The sequence below is a fragment of the Taurulus bubalis genome (genome assembly GCF_910589615.1).
Source record: "Taurulus bubalis genome assembly, chromosome: 15".
Classification (NCBI taxonomy): domain Eukaryota; kingdom Metazoa; phylum Chordata; class Actinopteri; order Perciformes; family Cottidae; genus Taurulus; species Taurulus bubalis.
The window spans coordinates 15,160,909-15,176,614 of record NC_136603.1 but is presented as its reverse complement, the minus strand read 5'-3'; the positions used below and the strand labels follow the sequence as shown (position 1 = coordinate 15,176,614).

The 15,706-nt window shown below is 38.7% G+C and overlaps 1 long non-coding RNA gene across 1 annotated transcript; it reads left to right on the top strand.

Moving 5' to 3' along the window:
- Positions 1-5,632: 5,632 nt before the first annotated feature.
- Positions 5,633-8,211, top strand: LOC306748315. Its single transcript, XR_013771154.1, has 4 exons — positions 5,633-5,664; positions 5,755-5,845; positions 7,975-8,041; positions 8,124-8,211. It is a non-coding gene; the product is annotated as an uncharacterized lncRNA (long non-coding RNA).
- Positions 8,212-15,706: the final 7,495 nt, after the last annotated feature.

Sequence of the window (15,706 nt, the reverse complement as noted above, 5' to 3'; positions counted from 1 at the left end):
TCAAAATACTCTGGTCAATGAACTATCAGTTGAACATTCAGATGATCCTGAACATAACTTAATAATCCTTTCAAATGGCAATGTTACTCTTTTGAAAGTGAAGCCAACGCGGAAGTGCCTTAAAGCTGCATTATTTCTAATGGCCACCAGGGGGCGACTTCTCTAATGTCAAAAAGAAGCCTGATTGTATTGAGGTATATGACGTTAGGACTCGGCCGAGGGGAAAACCTGGAGTAACTTGAAAAGTGAGACTCCCGTCTTCCCAGCTTTCCAAGAACCACCAAAAACCAGGAATATGCAGCCCTTTAAAAAGTGCATTTGAAACGTGCAGCTTCAGGGTGGGCTCACAGAAAAAACAATAAACAAAAGAACTGAAAAACTAACCTTAACTATTCAAATAATTAAATAAAAGAAACAATGCTAACCTAACTCTACCAAAACTGGACTGTTTATATCACTTGACAGAGTAGTAACATTTCACAGAGAACATGCTGGCTGTTGTTACGGCTGGAAGTGGAGAGAGGAGAATCCGGAAGGTCTGAGCGAAGTCGGCCTCTTCAACCTCAAGCTTGGAGGCTTGAGGTTGAAGCTGCCTGGAACAACCACCCACACAACAGCAATCATCCAGTCAGCCCATCAGCCAAGCTCTCCTGCAGCACATCACGCACATGTACCACAGCAGAGAGAGAAGGAGAGATCCACAGAACATGAGAGCAATAACATGAGTTTATGGTCTCAATTGCTAGTTTCAAGTCTTCTTTAATACAAAACAACTTCATTGACCAAATGAAATGAGTGATAAATAATTCTGTGTAATATAATCTCTGCTTCCACTCCTCTGATGTCATGCGTTTTTATGTTCTATCTTTAATCCTTGATGTTTCTGAGAAACTGTAATTGTCCAGGCTGAACACATGTGCTGTCCTCTTTGTTTCCCTCAGCGAAAAGAAAATAGGATGTTAAAAGCATTTTCAAGGACAATTTATTTGTTCTTTCATTTCCCATGTGTTTTCAAGGATTGGAAAATCAGTCAACTGTTTTCCAGGATGCTTGGGAACCCTAAAGTTGCATTATGGATAATGTAGGAGCCATGTTTTTACAAGGAAGATGAATTTGTGGACGATACCTCTGCATATATTTTAAACTGGCCATCATCGGTCCAACAATGTTACAGAAATGCAATGTTAAGTCTCCTTTAACAGATCTGCAAAGGTTCACTGACATTGTACATGTTCCGCCCAAACCGCCACTCTTGCAAGCGGTTTGGTTTAGATACAAAAAGCCCAGAGGGACAGATCGTCGTCTTCGTTCATCTTACATCAAGTCAAAAGTGATTTGGAACATGAGAAACTGGTTTCATTAACGTTTAACTGTAACCACAATCTTGCCTTATCTTAACCACATGCGCATCTCAAGATGCTAGACCTCGGTCTCTGGAGTCCTGCGCTTCGTACATGTCCATCAACACGTATTTGTCAGAAGAAATGAACATAGCGTCTGCAAAGCAGGGTTGAAATAAGCACCACAATACAACAATGTAGATGAAGTTTAATTGAGATCAGTTGAAATCAACGATAGACTGAAATCGACAGGAGATTTAGCTGTTCCTAGCCCCTTGACGCACTTTTTTCCTATTCATGTCCACCTCCTACAAAGAAATCAATAGAACAAAATTGAGATGAGAATATTTCTAACAGCAATTTGATTGATATGAAAGCTGATAGACGGGTCATCCGCTCTTTCAGTTTTTGCCATTGGTTGCTCTCCTCTTTTTCATTTCTTGTGCACATATGCACACACACACACACACACACACACACACACACACACACACACACACACACACACACACACACACACACACACACACTTTTGCAAGGTGAAGATTTGCTTTCACTGTGCAAAAGCCAGGAGACAATGAATACTTAATCAGACAGACTGTTTAATAATCTCTCCTCTTGCTGCAACGCCATTCAAACAATACATATTCTCTCTCCACGCTGTCTCTGCTACTACTGATTTAAATTCATCCACTGTGCACGCAGATACCAGAAATCCATACAGTATTCACAATAGAGAACAGAGGTATTAGCTCCTCTGATGTCTCTCTGTGTTCTGCCAGGGGTTTTCCGGGAGGCATCTCAAATATTCTCAAACATCCATCAATGCCTGAGAGGGTCAAAGACCAGCCACGGTCTCTCTCTCTCTCTCTCTCTCTCTCTCTCTCTCTCTCTCTCTCTCTCTCTCTCTCTCTCTCTCTCTCTCTTTCTCTCTCTCTCTCTCTCTCTCACACACACACACACACACACACCTACTCATGCAGCATACACATTCAATTAGTTTCTTTTTTGCTCCTGGAGTTTTCTGTAATCATGTTTTTTTTCTATTTATCTCTTTCTCTGAGGCCGACAGAAGAAGTGTGATTCAGAGGCAGCCTGTGTGTGTGTGTGTGTGTGTGTGTGTGTGTGTGTGTGTGTGTGTGTGTACTGTATGTGTGCCCCTTCAAGGGCTTCTAGTCTTGAAAAGGAATGGAGTCTTGAGGCTTCCTGTATGTGCGTGTGTGGGAGAGCCATGCAGAATCTGATAACATGGCTTAAGGACTCATGTTTCACTCTGTAGTTCTCACAATATTGCTCTGCCCTCATGGTTTACAAATTCCGAAGAGCAGGAAGGAGGGATGACGAATGTAATCAAAGCAGCTAATTATTGGTAATCATGGTTGTGTGAAGACAGATGATTTGGAGAGGGCTTGTTTATGTTAATGGATACAGATGACGCTGAAGGGAGTCATCGTTGCAATGCTCTCTTGTCTTGCTTGTTGGCCCGGCCTCTTCTCCTTTCTCCTTTGAATATGGCCAAGGGCACCTGCTTACTGAAGTCCTCATTCATTAACCTGGAATTTAGACACAACACAATCTGTCAGCACACACGTTTGAACATACAAACACATACCGTAACAACAAAACATACACTCAACAGAGTGGGAGGGGACATGTGTGCAGACCAGCATACGCTATTAAATGTGCAAGAGAGAGAGAGAAACACAGATTCCATGTGTGGCATCATTCTAAAGTGCTGTATCTATTTGAAGTGTAGTGTTAATCATATGGCACCTGTCTACTTCTGACACCTTTGTAAAGTGTGAGTTTCCTGTTCCAGTTTGACATTCTTTGAAGCGTATAAGGAAATGAAAAGCCATCTTGTAAATTACCAGAGCCGTTGCGTGTGTGGGTGGATGATATATGCATGGGCAAGATGGGTATTATCGCATGTCAGCGAAGCTACAGCTAATGTAACATCATCAGCTAGATATGTTTTTATTAAACAGATGCATCTCGATGGGGTCTGCAGGTAAACAGGCATGGCATTTCAAGTCAATTGAGTTATTTGTTATTTGTTGTTTGTTGAATCATGCTTGAATAAGTCTAATCTGGTATACAGCACTATCTTTTCTGAGCATTCACAGATGAGGGATATAAAGCTTTTGTCAACCTTTCTCTTCAGGGTGAAGTGGAGCAGAGTAGCTACTCGGCTCACGTTCCACAGCAATTCTGCACAGAAAAATATATATATAATCAAGGCTTAATGAATGCTGGTCATCATCTTCTGATGATGCCTTATTCTTGAGTACCATCTATTTTCTAGTTCCAATACAGAACATTCTCCCTTCTTGTAGTCTCGGTGATGCTTTGTTGTTGGTTTGTGATGCTTAGTATTTAGATTTTTTTTATAGAAGAAAAAACGTATGCATAGGTACTCTGAATGTATGCATCCATCATTCCCTTATCACAGACTGAGAACAGAGAAAAATGTATCTTCAAAAAATGTATATCTTTAACATTCCGCTTGACGATGCAGGACCCTACAGATTTTTGTTTTACAATGTGAAGTATATTTTAAAACTCATTTCATTTAGCTGATGCTTTTATCCAAAGCAACTCACAATAAGTGCATTCAACCATGAGTATAAACTCAGAACAACAAGAATCAAGAAAGTACAATTTCTTCAATAAAGTTAAATTACAACGTTCTATCAATAAGTGCCATGTAAGTGCTACTAAAGTGCTACTTTCCTTCTTCAAGGTATAGTCGAAAAAGATGTGTTTTTAGTTTGCGAAGGAAGATGTAGAGACTCATCCATCCATCCTTTATCTGTGACCGCTTATCCTTTTCAAAGTGGCGTTTATTTGATCATTAATGAAGCTCTAGCCTAAGTTGAGTCAGAAGACCAGACTCTTGCATGCCTAAGCCTGTAATGTATTTCTCACAAATCTGCCAATCACTTCAAACGCATGCTTACTCATTATTTAGCTGCCATTATTTCTCGGCACTGTCAATCATGACATCAGCTGTTTAAAGCAGCTCGTCTCCTCTGTCCAATAAGCACAACGAAACAAGTACATTGTTAGCCTATCATCTTGCTGCTGTCTCTTTTAAATATGAGGGATTTATCTTGCTGCTGATCGGGGCAGACGTCAATCAATTACAAATCTCCCTGTAGAGTTTAAGCGCCAAAGATTCTGTCAATTCTTTATCATCACATATCACCTGTTGATAATACACAATCATCTTTTCTTTACCCAACTGGTCTCTCCTGATTGAACTGCGCTTATCCTACTGTGGCACGTCAAAATGTCTCATAATCTGTGTGAAGGTCTATTTACTGTATGCTTATCACCTGAGGTTTTCATACCAATTATACAGTAGCACACTATGTGTTGTTTGATATCACATTGAGCACCATAAGAGTCTCATTATCAAGACTATGGTGATGTTTACTATTAACATCAAACACGTGTGTAGATGTACTCCACAGTTTAGGGTCACGATGTGGCTGAAATGTGTTTAACACTATGCAGAAGTGGTTTTCCTGTAGTTGAGCATTGCATGTGTGCTTCTTAGTTTCTGTTCATGACATGGCAAGTTAATACTGATATAATTACCAAAGTTTATTTTCAGGAAGGAGTGAGTTTCAATTCTCAATTTTCCACCTGTATGATTCCCATGTGACTTATTAATGTTTCATGTGACTTAATGTTTCTTTGCTCCTCAAACTTACAACACAGAGTTAAGTTCTGAGCAGCCAAACTAACTCACCAACCACTTCCTTTCCTCTGTGCCTCCTCCACAAATACACTTCAGGGGTGATGTTGAAGTTTCAGTCTTTCTCAGTCTGATGGTCATCATGTTCAACCGAGAACAAGCAGCTCTTCTCTCCATTCAACTGCTAAGTATGTGCCAAGGCTTTGCAGGTACAGTGGACATGTATGTTTGTTATGCATGCTAATTCTGTAAATTGAATTATAAATTGTATTTGTATTGATTGGTTGTTTCCTCCAATGTTAGAGATGGATACAGTTGAACACATCAATGTAATGGTGTCCAAGGGAGACTCCGTCATCTTCACCTGCAACATATCTAAGACAGATGAAATACAAATCAAATGGACCAAAGAAAGATTTCTTTCTGCATTTTCTACCTCAAATAATGAGACTATTTCAAACTTCACCTGTCACAGACTGAGAATCGATTACAATTTACCTTCAAAGATGATTATTTCTAACGTTCTGCTTAACGATGCAGGAACCTACAGATGTAGTTTACATGACCTAAAAGGTTCAAGAGCAATTGAGTGGAATTTAGAGGTGTTTGTGGAACATGAAGGTAGGTAGAGCACAACACAGGGCTGCTCATCTCTACACCAGACACAGTGCCTTTTAAAGCTGAAACTAATTCATATCTGATGTTATGCAGAAACCCGTCCATGGAGGTACTCTCTCTACATACTCACAGCTGTAATTGGATTTCTTCTGTGTGTAATGGCTCCAGCTTTCTGCCTCTATAGGTGAGTATACCTGTTTAGCTTTCAGAGATCCAAGTAAGAAGAAATTAATTGAATTATTCTTTGCTCTGGTGCAGAGCAGTCGTCCGTACTGGGAACTATTGTTAATTACAATTCCTGACTCACACTTATTGTTATTTTGCCATGCACTTAAACCTGGTTCACTATAAAAAGGTATTATTATATCTGCACCATCCACATGAAAGCAAAAGTAAATGCAAATTCCTTTGTGATGCATTGTTTCCTCCCTGACCTTGGATTCAGCAGTTAGCAACACAATCTCACCCAGTAGCTGTTATGCTCTTCTGCCTTAGCCCTCATCCTACCAACACAGTTACCATAAGGACTACCAACTAAGACCCCTAGACTAACCTACTGTAAGAAACAGCCATCATAGCGAAGGGTTTACATATTTCTTCCTCCAAAAAATATCATTAGATAAGTAATTAATGTCATCCGAAGAAAAAGAAAAACAGATTATCATTATTTTATGGAAAATACAGTTGATTTGCATATTGTAAAGACAGCACACATGAGGAAATGTGTGTCTGCTGCATCTATTGCTGTCTCCTTCAAAATGACTGACAGAGGCTCCCTACCCCACTGTATGTGTGTGGTATTATAAATTAGGACCCGTTGCAAACATGTCCTCTGCAAACTGCATAAATGGTTTCATTAAAACTGGCAGAATTGGATCCTTTTGACTGGGTGTGGCCAGGATCCCACGACATTAGTATTTTTAAAAAGCTCTAAGAAACAGAGAGCAATGTAATATATATATATAAAGTAATTAGGAATAAATTGATTTACAAAGTAGTAGATATGAATGATATGATTAGCTCCCATGAGATATATGAGTGCACTTCTGGGGTCTACAGGGTAGGATTAAGGTAAATCATGAGTTTGGTGGAGGTATATTTGGACAGTATATTTGTGCACAGGGAAAGTTGAAAAGGGGGAAGTGCACCAAGTGATACAATGAAAATGACGTCAGGGTCGTAGCTGCCATTTGGCAACACTGAGCTCATGTCGTTTGCTTTTTCTTTGCTTTTTTGCATTTTTGCAAGTATCTTTAAACTCAATATACCTAAATAAGACTTTTTAATCCAAAAATATGAATTAGAGAAGAACAAAGATTGATTATAGATACCAGTACTTTACCTCAGGGAATATGCATATGTTTCAACCTTTTTTTTGTAATTTAACAAAATATATCAAACTGCTGAATGTCCCCTGTGATGGATTTATTATACATTATAACATTATTAGATTGCACAACGAGGTTTCTGTAACAGGTACTACTCATGACCTAAAATCCTGAGTTTGACTACAGAGCTTAAACCACACTGTAGTCACGTGCTTTAATTCATAGAACTATAGAGTAGCGGCATGCACAGAGAAAGTATACGCTTTGATATCACCAAGTCATGCAAACAGAATAAAGACTCGACAGTTGATGCATGAGTTTTAATAAACTATTGCTTAACTTAAAGTTCGGCCAATATCCATCCATCTATTATCTTTAAGTGCTTATCCTGTTCAGGGGGACGGGATGTGCATGCTTTTATAGAAATGTTTCACATAGCTTAAACATTTTTCCAGCCAAAGCATTATTGTCACAAGTAAGCATAACCAAATATTAATAAATCGTACCCTATAATTATTATTACTACAGTACTAAATATAACAAATCAAGTGTAATATACGGTCAGTCACGGCAAACAAAACAAAACCTCTGTGGCCCTTTGGTGCGAAAATAAAGACTGACCAGAATGTCATCACTAAAAAAGGCAAATAATTTGCCTTAGCTTGAATTTTCATTGATAGTCTGGTAATAGTGCAATTATATGAAGGAACACTGTGTGTTATGAAACACAGTGACATTAACCATATCCTCTTTGTGTTTTGTGCAGTCTAATAATGTCATACTGTATATAATAATGCATCACTCACAGGGGCTCATTTTTAAGGAGTACTGTTACTTTTGATGTATTGTTTTAGTACATTTTGCTAAAAGTACTTCTGTACGTTTACAGAGTATTTCAAGATTGCAGTATACTACTTCTTACAACTATTTGTGAAAAAACTGTCATTACAAGACTGTGTTTAACTTTACAACTTCATCTTTTCAGAAAACTCCGGGCCAGGACACCAAACCAGAGTCCAGTCCCGGACCAGTTTCATCACTCAGCAGAAGAGGTCAGAAGAACTTTGTCATCCTCTTTCTTTTTCTGCCTCTGTTGCTGCGTTGAACTTGAACTTGAACTTTCTGTCTCTGTAGATGACCGCCACTGCACCGCAGAGGGACACAGACATTGGGACAAACAGCAGGAGTCAGTACCAAGAGACGCTCAATTCAATCTATGGCCTCTATTGAGCTGATAAGACATTTTAATGAAAGTTAAACAAGAGACACGGACCAACCCGGTGCTTCAAGGGAAGTTAACCACAGGGAGGACAACTGAGTCACTGATGCCTTTGTACATTATTACGTTACATTAAAACCAGTGCCGTCACTTTAAGGCCTTTGTTTTCACTTGTGTAATTAGGCATCTCTTTGTGTTTTAATGTCTTCTTGTGTTTATTGTGGTGTCATCATTTGTACGATGTGTTGAATGTTTCCATGTTTGTCGTGCACCATGATCTCAGCAAGGAAAACATCCTACAATGTGTGTTGTAATGGCAATAATGTCAACTTCACAGGCTTCAATTGGGGATCTGTGCCCTCTAGTGTTCTCTAAGAGAATTACACAGGGCCTTATTCATCAAAATGCCTCACATTGGACTACAGTCCAGCACAGTTGTATTTCTAATACTTTCAGAGTGTGTGTTGCTGAAAAGATTTATTGTCATGCTATGATGGTAAATAAAAGAGTGCACAATGAGATTGTTAGAATGTCTTTATTGTGTCTTTATTAGGGTTAAGCACTATATGCCACCTAGGGGATACATGTTGAGGATCTCTGCAGAGAGAAATGATATCCTGTAATTGTGAGGTAGCAGATGGGGTTCTAGTAAAAGTGTTTTGTGATCAAAACAATGAAGTATTCTAAAGCAGAAGATGTTGACTGTTGGGGAAATGCATACAATGATTACTCTGTTTCTTACACAACGTATTCATGCACTGAAAGTACACTCAGCAGGAGGCTCACGCTTTGTGGCTGAAATGTCCAGCGTTATATAAAGGTGCTTTTCCTGCACTTGAGCATGTGGATTTTGTGCATTTTAATGCGGATGAAAACATTTTTACGATTTGTTTTCAAGAAGGAGCTAGCTTCAATTCTCAAGATTCTATTGTGAATTTAATTATTATATATTGAACTCTCACAAAGACTTAATTTGATGTTCCTCGAAAGATACACAGAAAGAGAAACAAGCTAGTTCCGCCTTTTCCGCTAACATTTAAAGTCTGTCTTTATCTGGTGGTCATCATGTTCAACCAAGCAGCTCTTCTCTCCGTTCAGCTATTAATTATCTGTCAAGTCTTTGCAGGTACAGTGGATTTATGATGGATGCTTTTTTGTTTATGTAATACATATTTTATTTCACACTGGTTGGTTGTTTCCTCCAATGTTAGAGATGGATCCAGTTGAACACATCAATGTAGTGGTGTTCAGGGGAGACTCCGTCACCTTCACCTGCAACATATCTGAGACATATGTAAACCAAATCACATGAACCAAAGGAAGATTTATTTATGCGTTTTCAATCTTCAAGAATCAGACTGTTTAAAATGTTACCTCTCACAGACTGAGAATAGACAAAAACTTGCATTCAAAGATGAATAATTGGGGCAAAAACAGGGGTACACCCTGGACAGGCTGCAGGCTATCACATGTTCAAATTCACACCTAGATCATTTGATAATTTATTTATCCTACTATGGCTTGCGAAAATGTCTTCTGTGATAATCTCTGTTAAGGTCTATTTATGCTTAACACTTGTGATATCACATTGAGCACCATAAGAGTCTCATTGTCAAGACAATGGTGATGTTTACTATTAACATCAAACACTTGTGTAGATGTACTCCACAGTTTAGGGTCACGATGTGGCTGAAATGTGTTCAACACTATGCAGAAGTGGTTTTCCTTTAGTTGAGCATTGCATGTGTGCTTCTTAGTTTCTGTTCATGACATGACAAGTTATTACTGATATTATTATCAAAGTTCATTTTCAGGAAGGAGTGAGTTTCAATTCTCAATTTTCCACCTGTATGATTCCCATGTGACTTATTAATGTTTCATGTGACTTAATGTTTCTTTGCTCCTCAAACTTACAACACAGAGTTAAGTTCTGAGCAGCCAAACCAACGAACCAACCACTTCCTTTCCTCTGTGCCTCCTCCACAAATACACTTCAGGGGTGATGTTGAAGTTTCAGTCTTTCTCAGTCTGATGGTCATCATGTTCAACCGAGAACAAGCAGCTCTTCTCTCCATTCAACTGCTAAGTATGTGCCAAGGCTTTTCAGGTACAGTGGACATGTATGTTTGTTATGCATGCTAATTCTGTAAATTGAATTATAAATTGTATTTGTATTGATTGGTTGTTTCCTCCAATGTTAGAGATGGATACAGTTGAACACATCAATGTAATGGTGTCCAAGGGAGACTCCGTCATCTTCACCTGCAACATATCTAAGACAGATGAAATACAAATCAAATGGACCAAAGGAAGATTTCTTTCTGCATTTTCTACCTCAAATAATGAGATTATTTCAAACTTCACCTGTCACAGACTGAGAATCGATTACAATTTACCTTCAAAGATGATTATTTCTAACGTTCTGCTTGATGATGCAGGAACCTACAGATGTAGTTTACGTGACATGAAAGGTTCAAGAGCAATTGAGTGGAATTTAGAGGTGTTTGTGGAACATGAAGGTAGGTAGAGCACAACACAGGGCTGTTCATCTCTACACCAGACACAGTGCCTTTTAAAGCTGAAACTAATTCATATCTGATGTTATGCAGAAACCCGTCCATGGAGGTACTCTCTCTACATACTCACAGCTGTAATTGGATTTCTTCTGTGTGTAATGGCTTCAGCTTTCTGCCTCTATAGGTGAGTATACCTGTCTAGCTTTCAGAGTTACAAGTAAGAAGAAATTATATTATTAAATATTGGAAATCGTCTTTCTAGTAAAAACAAAAGTTTCTTTTGCACATGGGGTTTTGAAATGAAGTCGATGGATTATTGCAGAAACCCTTTTCACAGCAGCCATTTTGACTTGTCACAGCAGGAAACGGACAGATGTAACTAACATTTGGCTCTATTCCCTTAAGTGGCCCAGTAAGCCAAGTTAGTGAGTGAGCATGCACAATATACCAGAGCCCTGGAGCCGGCTAACCTAAATGGAATGCAGCCATTAATTAGGCTTTCACCTGTTCTTTTACTGCTTTCACACGTCAAAATGGCCGCTGTGAAAAGGGTCTATTCTTGACACGATACCAAAAAAGATCTGCTCAGTTTATAGTTCAAACTTGAAAAGTTTGCCATTTCATTAAAAACCCTTTACAATATTTGTTCATGTTGCTGGTGCTGAGGTGCACCAAGCGTTAAACCAACAGAGTGACTCTGGTTTGAATCGTTTAGAGAATGTATAATATATTATTTAGCAAATGAAAGAGTGGCCTTCCTCTTTGTGTGAGTCTGCATGCAAACAGGCTGGAACCTTGCCTGTCTGAATGAGAATATTTTATCCACATTTTTTGTAATATTTATTCATACTTTCTTATATTGTAATATTTTTTAGCCACACATTTTACTCAAGATATTACATCTCAACAACTGCCGGTCGGGGCAGTGAATTGGCCCTCTGACAAAACTAAAAGAAAGAGTAAGAGGAAAGTTCTAGCTTTTCAGCAACAGATGGTGCAGAAGAGAAGACAGGAAGAGGAGAGCGGAGTGAGAGGCAAAGGCCGAAGCGCCTGGGAGGAGAGACAGAGGGCGACAAACTCACAGAGGAAAAGAGATCAGGAAATTAGAAAAAGAAAATGATGAGATGGAGTCGAACTGAACGTGAGGGATGAAGAATAGAGGGAGAAAGATGAGAAGAAATCAGAGAGAGGAACAGAAAACAAAATGGATGGAAAGAGGTGGAGACTGAAAAAACTGCCAGCTGTTGGCTCTCTGTTCATATCAATTACAGGCCAGTAACCTACTAAAATAACAAGTTTGTAGCTATTGTTATAGTTATCATTAACATGCACTGGTAGAATAGCTTTATTTTGAGTTTATGCCCCTTCATGCTACTATATACTTTTATTACATTAAATTTCAAAGAGAAATGCTGCACTTTTCTATTGCGCTTTGTTTAATTTCAGATTAAGATTTCCCAGAGAAAACATGGATATGTTTTAAAAGTACAATGTAATGTTAAAGATTTAACTCTTAGGTTAGTGACTGACACAAATGTCTAGTGTAACTTGGGCCATTTTGTCACATGTAAAAAGTCCAAAAGATGATTTTACACAAATGTTTGCATCGTACATTTTTTTAGTTTTATTTGGTCCTTTACTCCAATGATCATCTCACGGTCGCTCAGATTTGGGGAGGGCCTGAAGGACCTAGCTTGGGAACCCCTGGACTAAACTATGAATATGAAGTAGTCCAAATTAGCCTGTACAATGTACAGTAAAATGTACATTGATGCATCGGTATGAATCAGGGCTAAAATGGTAATAGAATGAAATAATTAGGCGATCATTGATAATCCATTACATTATTTTTCCTTGGGTGTTTTTTTCATATGTTCTGAAATGTTTTCGTGTGTTCATATGTTTAAATGTGTTCAAGAAAATAATTGTCAGATTAATCAATTATGAAAATAATGAGTTGCAGCCCAACTAATAGTGTTACTTAATGATGCACACACAATCAAACATCTCACACACAAGTTTTCTGCAGAACAAGTTTTTATTTTATTTTTCATACTTAAAGTTCTACATTGATCTGATGTACTTTCATTTTGGTAGATTTTTAAATGCATGATGGAGTAAATATACTGTGGCAATGGTTGCTATACTTTTAGGGATATCCTTTACTTAACTAAAAGTAGCATTCTTAGTATCAACTCTGTCTCATATAATACTGTGTCTGAAACAACTTGAAGCTGGGATCTGATCACTGGTCTCAATTTTATTTCCATTAAAAAGCTCAACTAAGATCCCAAACCAGCACCAGGAAAGTGAGACCCTGAGTTACGCCCAGTTTCATGTTCAGTTGGCAAAAGAGGTCAGAATAACTTTTTTATTACTCAAACTATATCATTGTAATGTCTCAAAAGCATTTATTCAGAATCTCTCCTATTTCTCTCCTTTATAGTGTTTTTATTTCCCCTCTCTGTATACAGGTGGCTCCTCTCCAGCCCCACAGTTGTGCAGAATACAGGACGAATCACAAGCATGGCGGTACTTCAAGAGGCTCAATTCAATATGTGGCCTGTTAAGCAGTTCAGTGCAACACTGAATAGAAAACAAGAGATGTTGGAAAGAGAGACACATTTCATCCACACAAAACGTTAAGTGTATTAAAACCAATTACTACAGTTTAAAAATACTGAGGTTATGAATCCAAATTCCTTCAGTCCATACCTGTGAGAAGATGTTCACTAACCTGTCATTTGATGACTAATGTTTAACCAAATAAAATAAAAACATGAGGAAAGGGCTGTTAATGCCTAACTGCCACAAATGATTAAACCTCAAGAAAAAAGAAGAAATACAAAACTAGAAATAAAGCACACAAAAAAGGATAAATGCTGGTCAGTCAGTTCCCCTCAAGCAATGGAAGGCAGAGACAAACTGTCCCTCACCTTTCTCCCTTCAGACAATGTGTCATTCATATAATCTGAACAATGAAGAACTGTTCCTCTGCAACATCGGCAGATTGGCTCCTTGTCTGGCAGCAATATTTTCTTGTAGGGAGAGCGGGTCGGTTGAACATAGGGCAGTTTGGGTCAGTGCCTCTTTAGCAGCTAGGTTAGAAAGGAGTTTGGACATCTCCAGTGGGCAATTACATGTTTGGCTCTGTTATAGTTTGAACAGGTGACATTGTAAATAGAAGGTATTCAAATTTAAAACTACTTCAACAACTTTTTCGATTAAGATTATATTTTTGTACCCAGAACATGGTGTCCCAACTCTACCCGGAGAGGCAGAATTATGGGGAAATGCACTCCTTGTACATTTAACTAAATTGTGCCTTTTACGTTTGGGTTGGGCTCCAAAGAACTTGATGAATTGTTAGCAGACACCTGAATCTGTTCAGGGAACAAATAATTTGCATTACTATTTAAGGTCATTTGAGCCAATACAAAGGTTTCCGGCTTTCTCATCTACTTCACTGTTTCTATGGTCAAGCTGTGCACTGAGTCTGCACTGAGTTAATGTGTTTCTGGTAAGCACTAGTCACTGGTGTCAGGGATGTTGCGGTATGTGAACCATGAGAACAATCTGAGGAAGATGACTCTTCTCTATAGTTATAGGGATGGGTCACTTGTCTACGAAACCCCTTATTACATTTTTTTAATCGCTTTTGGACTTTGATTAATAATGGCTAAAAGCCGTTTACCTATGATTTATTAAAAAAAAATTGTAATTTGATTGCATAAATTGCCCTTCATGCTTTTTTTCTGCGTTAATTCACTGCTGGGTTGAAACCTCCAGTGAGGATTATTTCCAGGGACCTTTTACCAACCATTCACATGAATTTAGAGCTTCTTTTCTGCAAAGCAGCAACAGCAAACAAGGCCTTAAAAATATATGCAAAGATAAATTCTTACAGTACTGATGTTTATAAAACTTTCAAATGGCCTCATTACATATATAACATGTTATTAACACAAGCTAATGTTTCATTTCAAATGATACCAATTACATACATTAATAACTTTATCATTATGACAATGTGAAATATCATCAGCGTAATAATATAACAAGAAAAAGCAGACTGACCATTAGAATAATGTTTTTGCAAAGGCATTACACTTTGGATGTATGTATGTTACTGACTAATCTAAACAGTAAGAATCTGAATTGGTGGTAGTGTTACATCAACCCAATAAAATGAATGCCAAAACATATTGGGTCGTGTTTTCAATTTTTAAAAAGCCAGTCCTGTGCAGAATCGATCAAAGGTTCAACTCATGGGTTACACAGAATTTATTTGGCACTTGAACTCCACGAGGAGTGTCTGACTGTCACGCCGGAGCACTAGTGAAAGAACCCAAATGCACGACCCGAGGCAGAGAGTAAAGTTCACAAGAATTCCTTTATTGATAAAGGTAATACTGCAACAGGATAGAGTCTCTGGAGAAGGACCGCCGAAGGTTCTCCCGATGTAACTGGGGAGGGACTGAGGCCGGTCGGCAAGGCTCTGACCCGCTGTGGTGAGAGCAGCTGTCTCACTCAGGGGAGAGTAGAATCGTCAACGTAAACAGTCCAGGGTCATTCACAGGAAGGCAGTCAAACTCGGCAGAGGTACAGGCAGGGATCGGGCTTACTCGGAAACGAAGGGACGTCGGAATCAGAACAGGATATCAGGCAGGAAAACCGCTGGTAAGTTGACTCACAGGTGAAGAAAAACGAACTGGCAACGAGACAAGTGAAGCACAGAGTATATATACACACTGGGAGGGGAGTTAACGAGACACAGGTGAAACACATCAGGGCAGGGAGAGGTAATCACACATGAGGAAGTAAAGACAGCAGACATGACACACGAGGATGATTTCAAAGTAAAACAGGAAGTGACAAGACAACAAAAAGCACTACCGTCTAGTGACGGTTGTGACACTGACAAAGGAAGACGAACTAGAAAGGAAACAAGGTGTGAAAATAGGGAGGCCTTGACAGATGAG